This window comes from Rhineura floridana, chromosome 6 (genome assembly GCF_030035675.1).
Source record: "Rhineura floridana isolate rRhiFlo1 chromosome 6, rRhiFlo1.hap2, whole genome shotgun sequence".
NCBI lineage: Eukaryota > Metazoa > Chordata > Lepidosauria > Squamata > Rhineuridae > Rhineura > Rhineura floridana.
This window is the reverse complement of record NC_084485.1, coordinates 23169629-23194147: the sequence shown is the minus strand read 5'-3', so window position 1 is coordinate 23194147 and position 24519 is coordinate 23169629.

Sequence of the window (24519 nt, the reverse complement as noted above, 5' to 3'; positions counted from 1 at the left end):
CACTGGCTATTGGATTTTGGTCATTTTTATGCTGGGCTGCATAATGTTTTAAAAGGTTAATTCTACCTAATGCTTATTTGCTTCTTGATGGTTGTTTGTAAATCATGTTACATGACTGAATTATGATTTTATTTGTTATATGTTTAGAGAGGACATTGTCCTATAAGATGACTTAAAATCCTTTAATAAAATGATTAACTTTCTAGGTTACATTAATATCCTGTAAGGAGTTCAAGACATTGCACAAACCATTTGTTCCTCCCAAAAACCCTGTAAAGAAGGAAGAGGAAGGCATTACTACAATGTGGTAAAATCTGAGAACCTGAATTTTGGACTAATAGCGAATCAATGTGATAGTGAACAATTCTTTGAATAAATACAACCAGTCCTACCAGCTGTGGAAAATTCTGAGTTAGTATCCATCCATGGGATGTAATTATCTCAACTTTGCTTTTCTTACATCAGTGCTAATATTACAAAGAGAGTCTAGATCAGCTACGTTCTATGCTGGCCACCTTAGCTTCATTTTTTTAAGGTCATGGGGTACCATAATATGCTTAAAATTTGGTGTAGTCAGGTGTGGGGCGTGTAGATTTCATAAGGGCTCCCTACTTCCCCTCCCTTTATTTCAAGACATCTTACATTGTGGTTGCAAAATTGACATTTTGGTCCTGTGCCTTGGAAGATCTGCATTTGTCTGATGGTTACATCCCAAAGGTTACATGTGATTTAACTTCTGCTGCAGCTGCATTTGCTTCCGTAGAATAGAGGTTAAGATAACTCTGCTGCATCCCTGAGGCACTGCATGACATGAATGTGGTCTTGACAGCTTTGGGTGGAAAAAAATGGCCTTGTGTGTGCACATGTCAAAGTGCAGAAAGTGGCGCTTCCAGCATGAGCCCTTGCAACAACAAAAAGCTTGCCGGCTGAATGTGGGGAATAGAATGGTAAATCAAGGCCTCTCTGTGATTTGTTTTGGAGTTTGCTGCTGAAAAGGCAACCCTCTTGCTGGAGGCAAGAGCCAGTCACTTGCAATCCTTCTTAAAATATGAGATTATATATCTTCTTTTACATGATACAGCTGGGTTTGTGTGCTTGGCTGGTTTTTTCTTTCTTTGAAGGTGTGAGCGTGCACAGATTGGTCTGCAAATCCTCCCCTGGATATTCTGATCATCTTTACAGACGATGATTTCTTTGTACAACAACAACAACAACAACAACAACAACAACAACAACAACAACAACAACAACAACAACAACAACAACAACAACAACAACAACAACAACAACAACAACAACAACAACAACAACAACAACAACAACAACAACAACAACAACAACAACAACAACAACAACACGGTACTCATTTGCTGTGAGAGATCTACAATGCAATCTTACGCAGAGTTGCATCCATAGGGTTGCATCCAATGTCATACTCAGAGCAGACCCTCTGAAATTAATGAACATGACAATTTAGGCCCATCAATCTCTCTCTCTCTCTCTCTCTCTCTCTCTCCTTTTAAAGATGTTTGTTTATTGTAATAAATATGTTGTTGTTGTTGTTATGTGCCTTCAAGTCGATTACGACTTATGGCGACCCTATGAATCAGTGACCTCCAATAGATCTGTCGTGAACCACCCTGTTCAGATCTTATAAGTTCAGGTTCGTGGCTTCCTTTATGGAATCAATCCATCTCTTGCTTGGCCTTCCTCTTTTTCTACTCCCTTCTGTTTTTCCCAGCATGTAATAAACAGACAAGAATTTATCTTAGATATCTAAATAAATTTAAAGAAATAAACGCTACTATACAGGTCCATCAGTTGGTCTCCTTTGAGCAAAACTTAGTTGGTGAAAATCCTTAGTAATCTTCCCTCCAAGTAGTTGTCCAGCTGTGGGGATATTATATTTTTTTACGGCTCAAATTGCAATATTTTGTTGCTAATTTTTAAAGAGTCTGTCATATAGAAGATGGTTGAGCAAGTGCCACAGGCTCCTCCTGGATAGTGCCTATGACATGAATCATGTGGAGTCTCCAAATACTGTGCAACGGGAGGGGATAGGCCTCAGCTCCCCCTTTCAGGACAGTTGCCACACTTCCCCCCTCCATTTTCATTGAAGCTCAGATGAATTTGTTTGTTTTAAAGCTGTACAGTTAGTTGAATGGAGAACTTTAGCACTGGGCTATGCTCCTGGGCCTATCCCTGACTCCTGGGCTCTGCCAAAGGACCTGCAAGAGGACAGGCTGTCGTTCAGCGGCCTTGCATCTAGAAAGTCCCGGTTTCAATCCCTGGTAGGACTTGGAAAGACTCTAGTCTGAAACCCAGGAGAGTGTCTGCCAATCAGTGCAGAACTAGGGATGTGTTTTTTTTTTCTGTTGGGGGAGAGATTCTCTTGGGGCTAATATAACAGGAAAGGGCTGTAGCTCTGGTAGAGCATGTGTGTTGCATGCAGAAGGTCCCAGGTTCAATCCCTGGCATCTCCAGGTAGGGCACAGAGAGAATCCTCTCTGAAATCCCAGAGAGCTGCTGCCAGTCAGTGTTAACAATACTGAGCTAGACCAGTGCTCCCAATTCCCCTTCCCCCACAGGCCACTTGAAAATTGCTGATGGTCTTTGAGGACCACCTACTGATTTTTCTGCCTGTTGTAGCAATTGTAATGCACTGTGCTAGATGCTGTGAGATTTTGGTTCTTTTTATTACTTATATCGCATTACTATTTGCTTTCCATAGAATTCAAACTGTAAAGAATAAAATGCAATATAATAAATAAAGGAAGCAATAAAAATACAATTAAAAGTCAATATCAATATTTAATATGGACTTGCTACGGACCACCTGAATGAAGCTCGCGGACCTCTGGTGGTCCACAGACCACAGTATGGAAACTCCTGAGGTCGACAGACAAATGGTCTGACTCATTGTCTGTGTTCCTAGGGGCTACATGCTTGTGATGGGTGGCATAAGAGCCAAAAGTGCTTTAAACTTGGGCCAAAACTAGGTGCATAGAGCTTTCTCTCTCTGTGTGTGCCCCTTTCTCAGTCTGTCACCCCATTTCTCTCTCTCTGTGCTTTCCCCCTCCATCTCTCCACAGTGTCTGGAGAGCCATATGAAAACAATCCAGGGGCCAACCCCTGATATAGGCAGAACTAGATGAAGCAATGCTCTGACTTGGGGCCCCTCCAGACTGGTGTGGGTTTTTTGGGATGTATTCTGCAACGTGTCATTGATAATAGTGCATTGAAAAATGAAATGGACTGCCTTCAAGCCGATTCCGACTTAAGGGGACTCTATGAATGCGGTTTTCATGGTAAGCAGTATTCAGAAGGGGTTTACCATTGCCTCCCTCTGAGGCTGAGAGGCAGTGACTGGCCCAAGGTCACCCAGTGAGCTTCATGGCTGTGTGGAGATTCGAACCCTGATCTCCCAGGTTGCAGTCCAACACCTTAACCACTACACCACACTGGCTCTCCATAGTGCATTAGTGATGGATTTATACTGGACCGTCTACACATCGTTTTGCTTTATTAGTTGCTCTGCGATGCTTCCCCAGTGTTACCACGATATTGCTGTCTGGAAGGGCTCTCTTGTACTAAAGCTCCATGAAAGCAGGAGTGGGGGTAACACTTCTAGTATAAAATCCGGATTATCTTAACCCATTTCAATCTGGGTTCAGGCCTGGTTATGGGACTAAATTGGCCTTGGTCACCCTGATGGGATGGTCACTCCTTTATCGGGAGAAGGACAGGGGAAATGTGACCCTGTTATTCTTACTTGCTCTGGGCAGCTTTTGATACTATTGACCATGGTATTCTTCTGGGCCGACTTGGTGATATGGGTATTGGGGGCACTGTTTTACAGTGGTTCCGATCCTATCTCCAAGGTCCTTTTCAGAGAATAGCATTGGGTGATTGTCCTTTGGCCCTCTAACAGTTGTGCTGTAGGGTGCCACAGGGTACCATCTTGTCCACCATGCTGTTTAACATCTATATGAAGCCCTTGGGAGGGGTCATCAGGAGATTTGGGGTGCGGTGTCAGCAGTACACTGACAATACCCAGCTCTATTTCTCTGTAACATCTGAATTGAGAGAGGCCACGAAAGCACTGGACCACTGCCTGGACTTAGTGGTGGGCTGGATGAGGGCCAATAAACTGAGTCTGAATCCTAGCAAGATGGAGTTGGTGGTTCCTGAATTCGGATAATTGGTCAGTTGCCTGTTTTGGATGGACTTGTACTCCCTCTGCAAGGTTCTTAGTCTGGGGGTGCTCCTGGATCCATCTTTGTTGCTAGAGGCTAAGCTACGAGTGCATTTTATGAGCTTCAGCTGGTAAGATAGCTGTGGCTGTTTCTGGACCAGGATAGGCTGATCAGCGTTGTCCATGCACAGGCAACCTACTGTAATGTGCTCTATATGGGGCTGCTGTTGAGGTTGATCCAGAAGGTGCAGCTGGTGCAAAATGCGGTGGGACAACTGCCCACTGGGGCAGGGTATCGCCAACATGTCACCCTCCTGCTGAAATAAATGCACTGGCTGTCCATTAGCTAGCAGACTAAGTTCAAGCTTCCGGGCTAAGTGTACAAAGCCCTATACAGCTTGGGACCAGGATACCTGAAATATCATCTTACCCCTTATATACTCAGTTGATCACTATGCTCTGCAAGTGAGGGCCTCCTGCAGATACCATCTTATGAGGAGATACGTTCCGCACAACATAAGAAGTGGATCTTTAGTGTGGTGGCACCTACCCTTTGGAATTCCCTCCCCTTAAATATTAGACAGGCATTTTCTCTGTTATCTTTTTGGCACCTACTGAAGACCTTCCTCTTTCAACAAGCCTTTTAAGTGGAGACGTTATCCCAGTCAGTGTCTGTGTTGGAATCAGAGCTTGGAAATAATTAGTTACAAGTGACGAATTACTTGTAATTCATTACTTTTTTGAGGAACGAGTGGGTAATTTATTTACGTTTTGATTGTGATAGAACTAGGAGTAATTGTAATGTTTCCAGCATTACTTTGGGGCATTACTTTTTTGGGGGAAGCAGGGGAAGTCTTCTGCTCCTCTGATTTGTGGATGAAAATCATGTGCCACAAACTGGACTTCTGTTCAGCGTTGCTCTTCCCTCATACTCTGAGGGTGGATAGGAGGTGACGAGGGAGGAGGTGGAGAGTGAGACGGGGTGGAGAGGAGAAAATAATTGTTTTAAAAAAATGGATGTTGATAGTGAAGAATGGAGTGGAGGAAAAAAGGAGCCGGAGGGCAAGAACATGGATAAAGGAGGACAAGGAGGCAGCAGCAGAATGGAGAGAAAGAACTATGGAGGTAAAAGATGACAACATATGTGTGTGTGAATACTTTGTTTGCAGTTGGCACACAAAGCGGCCTCCACCACCCTCCCTGGCTACTGTGCTGCATTTGTAGTATTTTAACTTTTTTGCATTTCAGGGGAAAATGTTTCCTTGGGTGAGTGTCCCTTAGCTGGTGGCAGGGTAGGACCTGGGAGGTGGTTAAATGAGAGAGATTATGCTTGCTGGCTGAGTGAGGGGGTTGCGCTTGGTTTGATGTGCAAACATCTGAGTAGTGGCCTTTGCCTCCCTCCCAACCTCCCTTACCAGCGGAGAGACAACCATTGCTATCTTATGGATAAAAAGAATTATTTTACTACCTCTGTATGTGTGTGCTTATTTTAATGTTGTTTTAGGCTACTTAGATGTGCAGCAGCCAAGGCCAGCACTTTATAGGCGTTTTTTTTAAAAAAAACCTGAAAACGTAATTGTAGTGATTACTTTGGAGGAAAAGTAATCAGTTACTTTCAGAGCAATTACAATTGTAACAGTAATTACTACTTTTTGGGGCCATGTAATTGTAACTGTAATTTATTACTTTTTAAAAGTAATCTTCCAAGCTTTGGTTGGAATTGCTTTTCAAAGATGTTTTTAAAGCTTTTTTAAAAAAATGTTTTAAAAGATGTTTTGTTTTAATATATTTTAATGTCTGTTTTTATGATGTTTTATAGCGTTTTTAGTGTTTTTGTTTGCTACCCTGGGCTCCTACTGGGGGGACGAGTGGGATATAGATTATTATTATTATTACTATTAATATAATATAATATAATATGATATAATATAATATAAAATGTAATAATAATAAATTACAGGATTTCAGCAGGAAGCTATGGGATATGCACTGATTGGAAACTAAGCAGTACTTCTGTGGTAGAAGTTTGGCAGGCATAACCAGTATTGAAACTGATATTAAGTATAACTGCCCCAATACCAACATGAGTGCTAATCATTGTGAGTGCACAATAAAAAATAATGTCTGGAGGGACACTTGGTATAAAGCAGATTCCAGTGTTCTTAATTCTTACCTGCAAAAAAATTGTAGGAATTAGATATGGAAGGATTTGTCAATTTCACTTCTCTTGGTTTCTAATTTTTCCAATCTTAGATTGAGTTCTCCACATTTCTGCAGTGATTTGCAATTAAAAAAACGCTCATAAAAATTACTTCAGCATTTTAGTGCAAATTTCTCCTACTAAATACATTTTTGTATGCATTTTTGACTAATGTACATGTTTTTGCAAACAATTTTTCCTGATAGAATCTATTTTTGTGTTGTTTTCACTCATTCATTTGTATGCACACTTGTGATGCGTCCTTCCCTGGCTCTCCCTGTCAGGTTCCTACCTGCTCGTGGTTACTGCCTGTCTCTAGGCACCACCAGGGACTCCACCAGTCCGGACCGCTCTCTCTTATGGTTTACCTATCCGCTCTAGCACAGATCTCAACAGATCCCCCTGCTAGGCAACCACCAGTAACGTCCCAATACTAGTATTCCCAGAGACTCTGAATACTGGTATTGTTATTCTCTTCACCGCTGCCACCATTTGTTACAGTTCCCCTTCAGCCTTGGTCATTACCTTACCCTCCCTTCTGGTCTGTGAAACCCCAGCCAAGGATCAGGCCTTTGGTAAACCAAATTAAGTATTTATTACAGATAACAAAGCTAACAAGATTAACAAGATTTCTTCTTAAGGCACATAAGCATATGGTTTTACTCAATACTAATCCGAACTCCACCTCCCTCCTTCTCCACTCTCTCCTGGCAAACAGCTCTCTCAAAACCCCACCAAGCAATCCACTCTTTCTCTTCTTCCCCCAGATTCCACAATTCACCACCTCACATTCACCCAGATTTACCTGTCATCCTTTCATTTATACTGTCAGCCATTTTAAACATTCAGCCAATCATCAAGCATTCTATTGCCTATTCACTCCCCCTCCTCTTTCACTACTTACCATGTATACTCTAAACAACCAGCACTTACCATATATACACTAATATATAGGAACATCACATTTCCGCCCCCTTAAACAACGGCAGAGTATTATTCCTGTTCCAGGATTTATACGTCGCATTAACAAATAAAAGTCTCTATGGGGAAAATGTCTTTCTTTGTTCCTCTGTCTGGTCACGTCACTGCAGTCCCAGCCACTTGCCTGGAAAGTCCATCGGCCAGTACATTGTCCTTGCCTTTGATGAACTGGAAGTCCACTTGATAGTCTTGTAGGGCCCAGGACCACCTCTGCAGCATAGTGTTATGGTTTTTCATAGTCTGTAACCATAACAAGGCCCGATGATCTGTTGTTACCGTGAATCTTCATCCCCACACGTATGGGCGCAACTTGTTCAGTCCCCACACGACCGCTAGGCACTCCTTCTGGACCGACGAATAGTTTTTCTCCCTCGGCGTCAGCTTGCGACTCAGGTATGCCACTGGATGTCTGGTGCCTTCTCTCTCCTGTAGCAAGACGACTCCCAGCGCCAGGTCCGACGCATCTGTAGCCACGATGAATGGTTTCTCATAGTCTGGTGCTATTAATATGGGTCCTTGGCACAAGGCTTGCTTCAGTAGATCAAAAGCCTTCTGACATTCATCCGTCCATACCACACGCTCAGAACACTTCTTCTTTGTTAATTCATACAAGGGGGTTGCTATTTCCCCAAAATTTCTCACAAACTTCCTATAAAATCCAGCCACACCCAGAAATGCCCTTACTTGTTTTTAGGTTAAGGGGATCGGCCACGCTTGTATTGCCTCCACCTTGCTCCATAAGGGGGTGATTTTCCCACTCCCCACCTTATGTCCCAAATAGATTACTTCCTTTAGTCCAAACTGGCATTTCTTAGCTTTTATTGTGAGGCCTGCTTTTCTTAAGGCCTCCAATACTGTTGTCGGGTGTTGGACATGCTCAGGCACCGACTTGCTAAAAATGGCCACGTCATCGATATAGGCCACTGCAAAATCTGACATGCTTCGCAACACAGTATTGATTAGCCTCTGAAATGAACTTGGTGAGTTCCTTAGTCCCATGGGTAAGGTCACAAACTCATATAACCCATCTGGTGTACTGAAGGCAGTTTTGGCTCTGGATTGCTCGTCTAGTTCCATTTGCCAAAATCCTTTACAGAGATCTAGTGTAGAGATAATGGTTGCTGCCCCCAATAACTCTAACATTGCGTCTACCCTAGGCATAGGATACGCATCTGGGACAGTAATTTTATTGATTAGCCGATAATCAATGCAAAACCTTGTCGTTCCATCTTTTTTCGGAACCAGGACAATACTTGAGGCCCAGGGACTGATGGATTCCCTGATCACTCCTAATTCCAGCATCTCTTCCACCTCCTTTTTGATCTCATTCAAAACTTTCCCATTCACACGGTACGGAACAGATCTGATTGGGGCATGATCTCCAGTATCAATGGAATGTATAACTATACTGGTTCGGCCAGGTTTGTTGCTAAAGAGATTCCCATAGGTTTTCAAAACTCTCAGAATCTCCTCTTTTACTTCCTCTTTCACCTCTTCTGACCATTCCACTTGATCTACCCCTCCTTTGTCTTTGCTTTCCTGTACCAAATCTGGAAGTTCAGGCCCACTTCCCTCAGGGAATAAGGTAACTTGCAATACCTTTGCATCCCTGGTATGGTAAGGCTTTAACATATTTACATGAATCACTTTGCTTTTGTTTAATTGGTCTGTGGTGATTACATACGTCACTGTGTCAAGCCTTTCTCTGATGGTATATGGTCCTTCCCAGTTAGCCTGTAATTTGTCATGTTTCCTGGGTATGAACGCCATAACCATATCTCCCACATCATACACACGTTCCCTGGCTGTTCTGTCATACCAGTAACTTTGCTTCTGCTGTGCTTGACTCAAATTCTTTTTCACCACCTCCATCATTGATGTTAATTTATTGCGGAATTCCAATACAAAATCTACTACAGATGTTTTGTACTCTCCCAGGGTTCCTTCCCATGAATTTTTTAATAGTTCCAAAAGTCCCCTCACTTTTCTAGTGAACATCAGTTCAAAGGGTGAGAAGCCTGTTGACTCTTGAGGGACTTCTCTGTATGCAAATAAGAAGCATCCCAAACGTTCATCCCAGTCTTGCGGGTGATCTTGAACATAACTTCTTATCATGCCCTTCAAAACTCCATTGAATCTCTCAGTTAGCCCATTAGTGGCGGGATGGTAAGTAGTGGTCTTTAGATGTTTTAGACCACAACATTTCCACATACATTGCATCACTTCTCCCATGAATACACTGCCTTGATCTGTCAGCACTTCATGAGGGAAGCCCAGCCTCATAAAGATTTTTAATAAAGCCTCTGCCACTACAGGGGCTTCTACAGATCTCAGTGCTTCTGCGTCTGGGTACCTGGTGGCAAAATCCACCACCACCACTAGATATTTCTTGCCATGCCTTGTGGGTTTGGAAAAAGGGCCCACCAAATCTATTCCCACTCTATAAAAGGGTTGTCCAATTATAGGAAGGGGTTTTAAGGGTGCCTTGGTCTTTACCAAGACACCTTTTGGCATATTCCACAAGATAGACAATGTTGTTTTACATCCTTGGAGATACTTGGCCAATAATAATGTGCAGCCAATCTCCTCTTGGTCTTTTTTATTCCCAGATGTCCTGCACATGGGACATCGTGGGCTACCTCTAGCAATCTGGTTCTGTATTTGCTAGGCACTATCAATTGCTTCACTGGTTCACATTCATCCTTTCTCTCAGCAGGCATCCACAGTCTATATAAAATCCCATTCTCACACACAACTTGATTCCTCAGTTTGTCAGTGAAAGGAATCTGTTGGGTCAGGGCTTGTTCCTTTATCTGCTTCAGACTTATATCTTGATGCAGCTCTTCCCTGAATTGCTCTGCTTCTTCCCCAGAGACCACTTGATACATTTTGTCTCCTTCAGCAGGCCTGCTAGTGGTTGCTATGGTGACCTGAGGCTGGTTAACAGATTCCACCCTGTTTGTTTCAGCCCCCCTTAATATGGCTTCTTTTTCTCTGCCAATTTGCTGTCTGGTCACTACATAGATCTTTCCTTGGGCGCCCATTACATCCCTTCCCAGTATTACTGGTTCTTGTTGCTGGGCATTAATGCCTACTTTATATCGGCCCTCTCGGCCTCTCCAAGTCATTTCCACCAGGGCCACAGGCAAACTTTCTGGTTGACCCCTCACTCCTTGGATAGTCACAGTTTCCTGAGGTAATATTACCTCAGATTTTATTAAATCTGGCCTCAGTAATGTCTGAGCGGCACCAGTATCAAGCAATGCCCAATAATTTGCCCCTTGTACACTCACTTCCTCTCTCAGACTTGAATCAAGGTCTGTTACTTCTGTCCAGTTTATCTGGCAAAACTGAACCTTTTTCGCTGTTTCTAAAGCCTTGGGCTCTGTTTTCACTGCCCTTGTCTGAGCAGGATTACTAATGGGGTTGGCAACCTCACATTGAAAACGTAGGTGCCCCGGTCTACCACATTTGTAGCATAATTTCTCCTCCCTTTTAGGGTACACAGATCCACTCTGGGGTGTCCTGTGCCCTTCAGATTTTAATGGAGGACTCACTCGCTGTGGTACCACATCCCTTCTGCCAGCACTATATGGTCTGGGTTTAAACTCTCTTGATGTTTTCCCCACCCAGCCAGTTCTATTGGAGGCGAAGTGATCCGCCATCTCTGCGGCCTCCTGCACCGATGTAGGGGAACGGTCTTTGACCAGGAGCCTTATTTCTGGTGGTAACTGATGGTATAATTGATCCAATATCATGAGGTTTTTCACCTCCTCCACAGACTGAGCTTTGGCACTACTCATCCACTTTCCAAATATATCCATCAATTTTGCTCCCAGTTCCACAAAAGACCTCCCTGTCTTTATCTGGCAGTTTCTGAAAAGCTTTCTAAAATAATCAGGCCCCAGTCTGAATCTTTTAAACACTGCTTTGAATTCAGCATAGGTGATGGGCTTGTCTGAGGGGAAATATTGGTATACCTCAGCCAATTCCCCTTTAATCAGGTTTGATAAATACTGCATGTATTTATCTTCAGGTAGCCCCCACAACTGAGCTGCTTTTTCAAAGGTACTGAGGTAAATTTGAGGATCTTGACCAGGCTCATAGACAGCAAAGTCCTTTGGAGTAATTTTTATTCTTGCTCCATCTCTGTCCTTTCTTGTTTCATCAGAATGAAACTTCTCTCTTTCAAATTTTAACTTTTCCACTTGTAATTCGGCATCCACTGCTCATTGTTTCTCCCTCTCCTCAAACCCCATTCTCATTTTCTCAGCTTCCATCCTCAATCTCTCAGCTTCCAACTCTCGCTGTTTATCTTTTTCCTCAGCCTCCATCCTCAATCTCTCAGCTTCCAACTCTCTCTGCTTGTCTTTTTCCTCAGCCTCCATCCTCAATCTCTCAGCTTCCAACTCTCTCTGCTTTTCCTTCTCTGCACCTTCCATCCTCAACTTCTCTCTCAAGTACTCTATATAAGCGGGATTGCTTAAATATCCTTCTGAGGTCTCTTCTCTGACAGGTTGTTTTTGCTGGGCAGTTGCAAATCCTATAAGTGCTACCCTCAATTCATCTACCCCTTTACCCTCGTGAGGTAAATTGAATGTTATGCACTTCTCCACCAGCTCCTCTCTTTTCATTTTTATGTATTCAGCCATGGTGTTTGAGTTCACTCACTCTTTGCCACACACTCTTTGCCAGTCACTCTCACAAGAAATCTTGTTTTGTTATTTCTGTTTGCCACACCACTGTATCTGGATTCTCTGTTGTTCGTATCCCACCGCTACTGCCACCACATGTGATGCGTCCTTCCCTGGCTGTCCCTGTCAGGTTCCTACCTGCTCGTGGTTACTGCCTGTCTCTAGGCACCACCAGGGACTCCACCAGTCCGGACCGCACTCTCTTATGGTTTACCTATCCGCTCTAGCACAGATCTCAACAGATCCCCCTGCTAGGCAACCACCAGTAACGTCCCAATACTAGTATTCCCAGAGACTCTGAATACTGGTATTGTTATTCTCTTCACCGCTGCCACCATTTGTTACAGTTCCCCTTCAGCCTTGGTCATTACCTTACCCTCCCTTCTGGTCTGTGAAACCCCAGCCAAGGATCAGGCCTTTGGTAAACCAAATTAAGTATTTATTACAGATAACAAAGCTAACAAGATTAACAAGATTTCTTCTTAAGGCACATAAGCATATGGTTTTACTCAATACTAATCCGAACTCCACCTCCCTCCTTCTCCACTCTCTCCTGGCAAACAACTCTCTCAAAACCCCACCAAGCAATCCACTCTTTCTCTTCTTCCCCCAGATTCCACAATTCACCACCTCACATTCACCCAGATTTACCTGTCATCCTTTCATTTATACTGTCAGCCATTTTAAACATTCAGCCAATCATCAAGCATTCTATTGCCTATTCACTCCCCCTCCTCTTTCACTACTTACCATGTATACTCTAAACAACCAGCACTTACCATATATACACTAATATATAGGAACATCACACTAATGTACATGTTTTTGCAAACAATTTTTCCTGATAGAATCTATTTTTGTGTTGTTATCACTCATTCGTTTGTATGCACACTTCCCCTCAATATATGCATTTTTGTAAACATTTGTTGTTTGCTGAACTGCATCAGAAATTTGAAGGACGGCTGTGTTTTGGCTCTCATGTTGTTTCGGAAAGTGCAGATTTGATAGATTCGGCTTTACACGCGAACCGGATCGAATTTATCCCCCATCCCAAGTAGGCATGCTTCATTATTATTATTATTTTTAAATGTGGCAACCCTTTGCCTCAATCAATATTTAGTAGCTTCTGCATTTGGAAATTTCAGCCTGCAATCATTGCTCCTGGTCCGTTGACAGTTCTGGTTTAGTTTGCCAGCTTATGCTTCTTCTCAGGGAGTCACTTTGGAGAATTAAAAATTTCATAGGGCAAAGATTGCTTTGGTACATCCAAAACACCATGCACTTTTCTCTCCCCTCCCTGCACATAATTGTGTAAATTTGATCTTCATTGAGTTAATTGTCTTCCCACTCATTCTCTTCTTTTCCTCACCCATGGTGCATTTTTGGACTGAACTCATATCAGGACACAGAAAAGCTCTCACAGGTTGTCATAATTTATAATTATATTTATTCTAAAAGCTCTCCCATCCCACGCTTGAGGCATGCTGGGGGAAAAAAAACCCTGTCAAGATGAATAAGCAGATCTATAGTTTATGCACAACAAGGTTTGTCCTATGGTCACCTCTGGCATTGTGTTGCGACTATTTGCTATTTTGTGCTAGGCAGCTGTACAGGGCTGACATCAGGGGTCCATTAGGAACCTAGGATGCTGCCTTAGACTGAGTCAGACCATTGGGCCATCTAATGCAATATTGTCTATGTTGACATCTACTTCAATATTGTCTACATTGGCTAGCAGCGGCTCTCCAGTGTTTTACACAGGTGACACTTTGAGACCTACCTGGAGATGCCAGGGATTGAAAATGGGACCTTCGGGATGCAAAGCAGATAGACTGTCACTGAGCTATGACTCTTCCCCACACCCACAGTTAGGAACACAAGAATCTGGTTTCTACTGAGTGAGGTCACTGGTCAATCTAGCCCAATATCTGCCCATTTGCTACCGGACCAAGTTCAAGGTTCTAGTTTTGGTGTACAAAGCCCTATACAGCTTGGGACCAGGATACCTGAAAGACCGTCTTATCCCTTATATACCCAGCCGATCACTGTGCTCTGCAGGTGAGGGCCTCCTGCTGATACCATCTTATCAGGAGGTTCGTTCTGCACAACATAGGAAACAGACCTTTCGTGTGGCAGCATACACCCTTTAAAGCTTTTTTTCTTTAAATGTTTTTAACATTGTTTTGTTTTAATGTATTTTAAGGTCTGTTTTTATGATGTTTTAAAGTGTTTTTAGCGCTTCTGTTTGCTGCCCTGGGCTCCTGCTGGGAGGAAGGGCGGGATATAAATCAAATAATAAATAAATAAATATTGTCTACACTGACTGGCGGTGACTCTGCAAGGTTTCAGATGGGATCTCTTCTAGCGCTAGCTGGAGATGCTGGGGATTGAACCTGGGACTTTCTACATGCAAAGAACTAGTCAGCTCAGAAGGGAACCCACTGTCAGTCCCCAGAGCCCCCAAACTTTGTTTCTTCTCCTTGCTGTTTTGAGATGTTTACCTGCTCTCTCCATGCAAGTGAGTAAGTATTGACAGGAGCAGCAGCACCACTCACCTTGCCCAGTGGCTACTAGCCACAATGACTATGTTCTATCTCCACTGTTAGAGGCACTGAGGTATGCCTCTGAATGCCAGTTGCTGGAAATCACAAGTGGGGAGAGGGCTGTTGCACTCAGCTCCTGCTTTGGAGCTTCCCAGAGGCATCTGGCTGGCCACTGTGAGAACAGGATGCTGGACTAGATAGGCCACTGGCAAGGCTTTCTTTTGTTCTGATGCCCACTGTGTGGCTTTTTGGATTGGACTCAGATGGGCAGCACAAGCAAGTGGGCAGCAGCCACAGTGAAGTACATGGGGCTAGTACATGGAGAAGTACTCAGGGAGGCATTTTGCCCAAATCCCTTCCCTGCCACAAAATGTGGAGCCAACACTGCAACTAGGTAATACAAGCTAATCTGGTATGAAATCTGGTTATGCAGAATCCTTCTTTGTTGTGATGGAGAGGAACGAATTGCATTCACCTTTCTCTATGTGAAGTAACCCATGTTAATCTCTTTAATGTTGGGTAAGTCATAACGTTTCACATAGACTTTGCACAGAGGAACATAGGAAGCTGCCTTACACCGAGTCAGACCCTTGGTCCATCTAGCTCAGTATTGCCCACACTGACTGGCAGCGGCTCTCCAGGGTTTCAGGCAGGGTTCTTTACAAGCCCTACTCGGAGATGTAAAGAACTAAACCTAGAACCTTTTGCAAGCAAAACAGTTGCTCAACCACTGATCTATGGCCCTTCCCCTGAAATGTCCATAGTTCATTAAGAGAAGTTGAGCTGTGTGAACCATGGCTGTCATAACACCCATGATTCCCAGTTAAACCAGATGCGCTGCCCATGTGCACGGATACCAAAGACCTCATAGAAGCCTGTGGCCATGGTAAGAGATATAATGTGGAAGCAGGAGATAACAACAGGAGCAATAGCAGCAGCAGCAGCAGCAGCCAACGTAGGCCTTGGCTCTGGCCAGCCACTCTGCTTGCAACCTTCCAGGCATGAACCGCTCAGCCGCCGCCAGCCATGACTCTACCCCACCGACCCCACTCCTACAGCCACAGTGAGGTGTGGCAGCGCTGCTCCGAGGGAGACTGCCTGGTACTCGCCGGCAGATGTCTCTACAACGTGTTGCCCTTCGTGCATCTCCACCCGGATGGGCCGCAGCTGCTGCTGGAGCGGGCTGGCACCAACGTGACTGCTGCACTGGATGGGCCGCCGCACCGGCACTCGGAGAACGCACGCCGCTGGCTCAAGCTGTACTACCTGGGCGAGCTCGACGAAGACCAGCCCGAGGAGGGAGACACACCCCAGCAGCAGCAGCAGGTGTAGAACTTTGCGCTCAATTGTCTCTGATTCTTCTTGTCTCCTAGAGCTGCCTCAAACAATGGAACTCTACCAGTCCTCCGGAAGTGACAAAGGCGAAAGAGATGGATTGTGCTTATGTATTTAAGTTTAGATTATTTCTTTTGTAATATTGAATTTATTTTATGTTTGCTAAATTGTTTATTTTTGTCTTATTTGAATGTATTGCTATGTTTTGTAAACTGACTTCTCTCCCCTACCCCAGTGCGTTTATTTTGAGTGTTTGTTGTAAGCCACTTTGGGCACAGGTCACTGTGGAAAGGTGGCATATAAATAAACCCAATCAATCCACAACGAAGAGGATCCCATTCAAAGCATAAAGACTACAATATTCTGTAAGGCTATGGATGGGGATACGTGTGTTGGCTTTAGAGAAAATCATCCCTATGGGAATAACAGCTCTCATGATTTCTAGTTTCTTCAGGTGACCTGCATACACATGGGATTTCCAGTCTCGCCCAGAAACCCACAGCTATTCATCTGCTATGGCCTTTGCCAACCTGGTGCCCTCCAGACATTTTGGACCCAAACTCCCATCGGTATGGTTGTCCGCGGGCTGGGTTGGATGGGAATTGTAGCCCAAAGCATCTGGAGGGCACCAGGTTGGCAAAGGCTAATCTAGTAGGAGGAGGGGCAGTGCATAAATGTTTTTTTTAAAAAAATAAGCACAAACTTTACACCATGAATTAAGTTCTTCTGCCCAGTAGCGGCCTGTGTGGTGGGGCAGAGCCACCCCCCATTGCCAACTTTGCTGCTGCTTACTTGCATGGTGAGGGGGCGGTAGAGCAACGAGGCCAAGGCCATGCAGCGGAAGCACTGCCAGCCACTCTGGTGCCCCCGCTGATACAACCACGTGGCCCTGACAGCACTGCCCTCCTGCCTCAGTCCTGTCCAGGTAAGTAGCCGGAATGCCAGTGACAGGAAGACAGCCCTGCTCCACCACACGTGCCACTATTTCTTCTATCGTTCCTCCTCAGCCTCTAGACATTTGACATCCTACTTTTCCCCAATGGATTGTGTCCTGTGGGTCAGAGAGGTGTTTTCTATTTTGCCAGTTTCCCTTGAGACGGCCACTTGATGGGAGGACGAACTTTGCCTGTTGTTAGGAAATCTGATTCCCCTCACAGAGCTACAGTTCCCAGAGTGGTTTAACAATAAACCTGTCTTTCCAAGGCACTCTGGGAACTGTAGTTCCGTGAGGTGAACAGGGGTCTCCTAACAACTCTCGGCACCGTTCACAAAGTACAGTTCCCAGGATTCTTTGGGGTAAGCCAGGACAAAAGTGGTATAATGCTATTTTAAATGTCATAAAACATAGTGTAGTTGTTTAGGTTGCAAACCTGGTCCCACTTATCTGGGAGGAAGCCCCATAGAACTCAGTGGGACTTACTTCTGGGCAGACACTTGTAGGATTGCACTGTGAATATTTTGTATAATTCTCTCATTTCCAGATCACAAAAACTGCCTGACATCCTCTCAGCCTTATGAATCCTGCTCAGATTTGTCTTCCTAGGCCTTTTAATTTCTCATTTTTTAAACTAGTACAACTTTTGAATGTGCAAAGACAGAACTGTGTTTATTTACTTCATGAAACACCCACTGAGGACAATTTTATGGTTCCCAAAGCCGGTCAGCAAAAATCCAAGCATAATAGGAAGAAAAACAAAGTCAAATTTGTGATTATGTATGGCATAATATGTGTGGCAGCTAATTCAAGATAAGTGATAAGTGGTGTACAAGGCTTTTGAAGATGGGAAAATGTGGTTGGAGACCTGTGGTTGACACAAAATGTAAAAGGAAAACTCCTATGCGAGAACAAGAGGAAAGCTCTCGTCTGCCAAGCTCAGAGGCCCCTGGCAGCTTCTGTGGACTATGAACTCCCCCCCATCCCCTGCTAAAAGGCCTTAGGGGCTATAACAGCTGCTCAAATGTCATAAAACAAACCTGTTTGCAAAACGTCAAAAAATGCAGTATGTCCAGAAAAACTGGATCTGTTTGATGCAATTATTCAAAGTGACAACTTAGCTCAAGCTTGCTGTATCAGAACCACTATCTAAAGAGTCTGGGGAAGGGACGGTGGGAGGGAAAAGGAGGCAAATCTAAAGTACTCATTAATAAGTAATAAACAGGGCTTTTGAGTAATTGTTCCTTTTCAGAGAAATACCCCAGAATGAAGCTTGCCCTGTGGTTGCTGAACTCGGAGGTAGTGGGATTGAATAGGTAGCCTGGAAAGATGGGGCAAACTCCTCCAGGGAGGCTCGGACCTGGGCTTAGAAAAACATACTGTTTTCCTCATAACTTGGAATAACACTTAGTTTATTCTGTGCTCAGTTGCGTGCCAAACCACACACTGTCTCAGCCTTAATGATGTCATCAAGAGTGCGACAGGGGATGCCTTCCCAGCAAGCCTAGACACTCTCTCCTGGGCTTGTCCATGCTCACTTTCATGGCTTGCTATTCTGAAAGTGGGAGGGATGAAGGAAACGTAGTTCCTTTCTTTCTTCTTCCTCCTCCCCTCCCCTCTGGCACCTGGCATGCTGCTACAGCTGTGAGCCAGGAGCACTGGGAAATGTCAGCTCTAAGCTCACTATTTAGGACATAAGGTGGGGAGTGGGAAAATCACCCCCTTATGGAGCAAGGTGGAGGCAATACAAGCGTGGCCGATCCCCTTAACCAAAAAACAAGTAAGGGCATTTCTGGGTGTGGCTGGATTTTATAGGAAGTTTGTGAGAAATTTTGGGGAAATAGCAACCCCCTTGCATGAATTAACAAAGAAGAAGTGTTCTGAGCGTGGTGGATGAGTAGTGCCAAAGCTCAGTCAGTGGAAGAGGTGAGGTGCAGAGAAGGAAAAACAGAGGGAGAAGAGAAAGAGTGGATTGCTTGGTGGGGTTTGAGAGAGTTGTTTGCCAGGAGAGAGTGATGAAGGAGGGGGGTGGAGTTCAGATTAGTATTGAGTAAAACCATATGCTTATGTGAGGCTGTTGATGTGCTGAACCGTTGCCTAACCGCGATAATGGACTGGATGAGAGCTAATAAACTGAAACTTAATCCAGACAAGACTGAGACACTGTTGGTGAGCTCTTTACCTGCCCAGATGGTGGATGTTCATCCTGTTCTAGATGGGGTTACACTCCCCTTGAAGGAACAGGTTCGTAGCTTGGGGGTCCTTTTTGACCCTTCCTTGTCGCTTGAGGCTCAAGTGGCCTCAGTGGCATGGAATGCATTTTACCATCTTCGCTTAGTAGCCCAACTACGCCCCTATCTGGACAGTGACGATCTCGCCTCAGTTGTTCATGCTCTGGTAACCTCTAGACTGGACTACTGTAATGCGCTCTACGTAGGGCTGCCCTTGAAGACCGTTCGGAAACTTCAGCTAGTGCAAAATGCGGCAGCCAGGTTGTTAACGAGGACCCGCTGGTCTGCGCGTATAACACCTGTCCTGGCCCGCCTGCACTGGCTGCCTATTTGTTTCCGAGCCAGATTCAAGGTGCTGGTTTTGACCTATAAAGCCTTACACGGTGTGGGACCACAATACCTTGTGGAACGCCTCTCCCGCTATGAACCTACCCGTTCACTTCGTTCAATATCCAAGGCCCTCCTCCGGGTACCAACTCATCAGGATGCCCGGAGGATTGTTATTAGATCTAGGGCCTTTTCTGTAGTGGCCCCCGAACTGTGGAACAGCCTACCTGTGGAGATACGCCTGGAGCCTTCGGTACTTTCTTTTAGGCGCCAGGTTAAGACCTGGCTATACTCCCAGGCATTTTAATGTTCAATGTGTTTCATTTAATTTTTTTTTCGTTTAACTTGTTGCTGATTTTATTGTAATTTTATTGTAATATTGTATTTTAATCTTGTTTTGTTCACCGCCCAGAGAGCTATTCGCTATGGGCGGTTTAAAAATGAAATAAATAAATAAATAAATAAATAAATAAAAAGGGATAACCACAAAGAATGCTGTCCTGAGATAGATGGAAAATACGTCGGGTAAAAATAGACCATGTCACCTTTGTAGAGATCTTGAGGACAGGGCTTGAAATGACCTTTCACTGACTGTAAGCCATGACGTTTGGCTCAAGATCTGCATAGCTCGCAAAAAAGGGGGGGTAAAAACCCCAAAATGCCACACAAGATCAGGGAGATAATTTTTTTTTTCAAAATGGTTTTTATTGTATAAAATTATAAAATTATTTAGCCTATGGTGCTTTTGAGAAAAGCTGTAGTTACTTTGTTTTTACACAAAGAAATTTCTTTAGATTTACAAACATCCCCTGATGAAAGCCCTGGTTGGGCTGAAACGCGTTGGGCAAGTTCCAATACAGATTTATACAATAAAAACCATTTTGAAAAAAAAAATTTATCTCCCTGATCTTGTGTGGCATTTTGGGGTTTCCCCCCCTCTTTTTTGCGAGCTTTTGAATGCCCTTCACTTTGTTTTATCCTTTCCTCAAGATCTGCATACCCTTTCCTAAAATCCAGGTGTGGGGAATGTTTTGCTCTCCAGATGTTGTTGAACATACAACTCCCTTCAGCTCCAACAAGCATGGTCAATGGCTAGGGCAGCCTTTCCCAACCAGTGTGCCTCCAGATGTTGTTGGACCTCAACTCCCATCTTTCCTGACCATTGGCAATGCTGGCTGAGGCTGATGAGAGTTGTGGTCCAACAACATCTGGAGGCACACTGGTTGGGAAAGGCTGGGCTAGGGGATGATGGGAGTTGTAGTTCAGCAACATCTGGAAGGCCAAAGACTTCCCACCCCTGCTCTAATTAATGGTAGCTCCAACAGTAATTGATTGCTGGCTTCACCTTGCCATTCTTTTTCTTGCATTTATAATTATTTGTTGTTGTTTAGATTGCTTACCCACCTTTTACCATAAGGTTCCAGGGAGTGTTACAATATAAAAATCCAATATTAAAACCAGTTAAAGAATAGGGTAGGTCCTGAATTTTATTAAAAAAAGTTTTTAGGTGGCTTTTAATTGTTTTAAAATATTTAGATTGTTCTTAATTGTTTTAAATGTTTTAGATTATTTTAATTATTTTAAATATGTTTTCTTTTATTTTAAGTTGTACTATTTTAACACACACCCATGAGGGACAGCCAGAATATGGGCAAATATGTGTATTTGTAATGCTGGGTGGGGGCAATCAACACGAGCAAGTTATGTACATCTTGGAGTGATCCCTCTGTATCCTCTTGAGTTAAAAAGATCTCATAGAACAGAATCTTGGGAGACTTGCTAACCTGTGTGGTCAAAGGAGGGCGGGGGAATGGCTAAAATGCTCCAGTTTGTGTGAAATCCAAATCTATCATATTGCAATTGGGATAACAATGTGTAAACGATATTTATGGCTGTTGACATCATTTATTTCTGAAGATATAATACGCATTGTGTGTGTGCACGAGGACACCCAACTTTGACAAGACCTGGCTTTTCAACTCTTCGACTCGCGCCCTTCCAACTTCCCTGTAGAGAGTGATGACATTTTACAGCTTGAACTTCAAAGGTTAGTCATGCAACAGCACGCACACTAATACATGCATATATGGCTCATTTGTGTGTAGGATGTGTGTACTTGCCTGGATAAATCTGGAATCTGGCCAGTGAAAGGGGGTGGGGAAAAATGCAAAAACCAAAGTTGCATGTCAATTGTAGCCAATTTACATTTCTGCCTAGCCCAATATGGATGACCTTAAAAGCAAAACCCAGGCTGGGGAGCTACAGACAGATTCCAAACCTTCCAGTGTGCCAAGGGGTGCTCTCCTCTAAGTAGGTAGTTTTAAAAATTCCCATAGCCTCTACACTGTCCATGTGCCTAAATCCATTGGGTTTAGGAACAGTAAGTACAAGTTGCCCAGTTTATCTTAGAAACAGTTGTGTGCCCAAGAAAGTGAGCATCCTCTCTCCAACAACAATAAAACCTTTCACTCTGCTTCCTAGGAAGGTCAACTGCCTCTGGCTGTTTGGCACTCCTTCACACTAGTTTGTCAGCAAGAAGAACTGCATCCTCATACACATTTAAATCAGATGCCCCAAGGATACCTGGTCCATTCTCTTTTCTTTAACAAGTAGCATTGCAACACATAGGTTGCTATCACTCATATTACTGTCTAGATAAGAGCTAACTTTATCAGAGGTGGAGCCTCTCTAGTCATGGTTGCCACTGAAATGCCTGTTCAAGAGTGGTTGAGTGTTAAATATGATGGAACCACAATTCATTTGTTCACCTCACTGGGTGCACAAGGGTCTTATTGCTTTCACAAAAGGAGAGCATTGGCAAAGGTACCTATATGTATGTGTGTGTGCATTGTGTTCAGTTTAGTGGGTCATAGGTAGGGTTACTGGCATGGTGCCAGTGTGATGTCATAGATATAGGGTCACACTTGGACTGGAGAGACCTAGGTTCAAATCCTTGATGAGTCTTGAAGATGAATGAATGACTTCTTATGAAAAGTTAATCAATGAATGAATTAAACTGACTAATCAGAGTTGGCCTGCTGCTGTCCCTTTAACCAGGGATGGGGGAGAAATTCAATTTTGTCTGCATTTTAATGAGAAACCCTAATTCACACCTTGAACCAATACTAATGGAAACACAATTATCCTTCAAAACCCACATTTCAAGGTTTGTGATGCAATTCTCCAACTAGCTTGTACAAAAATGCATATATTAGGGGAAAGTGTGCATACAAATACATACAGTTGTGAAAATAACACACAGAAAAGCAATATATTAGGGAAAATTGCTTGCAAAATGTGTATACTGGTCAAAACTGCATACAGGAAAATAGTCAAAACTGCAAAATGTGTATATTAGTCCATATTAGGAGAAATTCACACTAAAATGTTGACGAATTTTCATGAGGATTTTTTAAATATTGCAAATAGTATACTAGTCAAAACTGTATACTAGTATACAAAATAGTATACTAGTCAAAACTGCAAAATGTGTATACTTGTCCATAATAGGAGAAATTCACACTAAAATGTTGGCAAATTTTCATGAGGATTTTTTTAAAATTGCAAATAGCTGCAGAAACATGGAGGACAGATTTGCAAAAATGAGTAACTGAGAAAACCTAAACTTTGCAAAAAATAAGTAATTGAGAAAACCGAAAATGTACAGATTTGTCCACCTCTACCATTAACATAGATTTTCTATGAAGAAATCAGCTGGTGAATCTTTGATAGCATGGCACAAAATGCAGAAGTTCTTTCACATTCCTTCATCTAACGTGTAGAGGCTGGAGAAGGACTGCACCTCCTTGCCATGTTCCCACCGCAACATCCATGACTGGAGCATGGACATCTGCAAAAGGGCACTTACACATGAATATCTGCTGATATTTGGTGCTTCATGTGATTGCTCCTGACAGCATGGAGCAACTCATAGGCATCCCATGGCAGACATATGCATTCAAAGAGTAGATGGTGGGGGATGGGGCGGAATAGTGCTCAGTGTCAGGGTGGAGGCACATCCCTATTCTGTTTTACATGTTAGGCTTATGTGTGCAGGAACATTGGAACAGGCCTATGGATAACCACCTGCAAATTGCTGCAGATTGTCATTCTGTAAACAGGGCAGCTACAAGGGATGATTCAGAAGTTGGTAACCCTACACCAAGGGTTCCAAGTTGTGGTCTGTGGCCCCAATGGTCTAACTATAGTGTACACAGCAATATTTATATTCCTCTAGGGATGTTTTCATCATTTGCCATCAAATACTCAAGAAAAAGAAGAAAAAATAGCCACTATGATTGTGAGTACAGTGAGTGCTTTAAGAGAGTAAAGTCTAGCCATTTTATGTTATCTCTTTATTTCACCCTTTAGCAATAAGCACCCAATCCTCCTCTACTTATTATAATAACTGCAGAACAAACTCTTCTTACTGCAGGCAAACATGCTTCTTTGTTGCTGGCTGGATAGAGAACACAGCTGGAAATGAAACTGAAAAGCAGAGCAAAGGAAAGTCCGAGGAGTGGAGTCTAACTCTAGCCCATAATACAAAGTTCTAATATTTAACTCTTCAGGGATTATGCGCTCATACAGGCTGGATTGTTCAGGATCCCTTAGTTAATTATAAGGTGATTGTGATAATGAAAAATCCACCCGCAGTCAGGGAAAGTTGAGTGAACAGACCTTTGGGGGCTCTTCCAGAAGAGGCTTTTGTTGTGCACTCACCCTGCTTTATTCACTGAATTTTTCAGAGGGTCCTATTCTTAAATTGCTCCTGTTCTTAAAACTAACTATCATTATTTAAATGGAGGTTGTCATTGTCTGTCTTGTCACAAATTTAGAAGAACAAAATTTCCCAGAATAATCCTGGGGGGGGGGAGAGGTCAAAACACAGCTCGGGGGGGATGGTGCCCCCATTTGTCCCCCTGGCTACAGCAAACAGGACTTGAGCACAACAGCACTCTCTCCTCCTGCAGTTTCCAGCTACTGCTAAAAGATTCCTTGCCCAGGATATGCCATGCTTCCAGTTTGCAGGTGTCTGCGTTTATTGTTGTTGAGAGCAAATCCAGGTGACATCCCTTT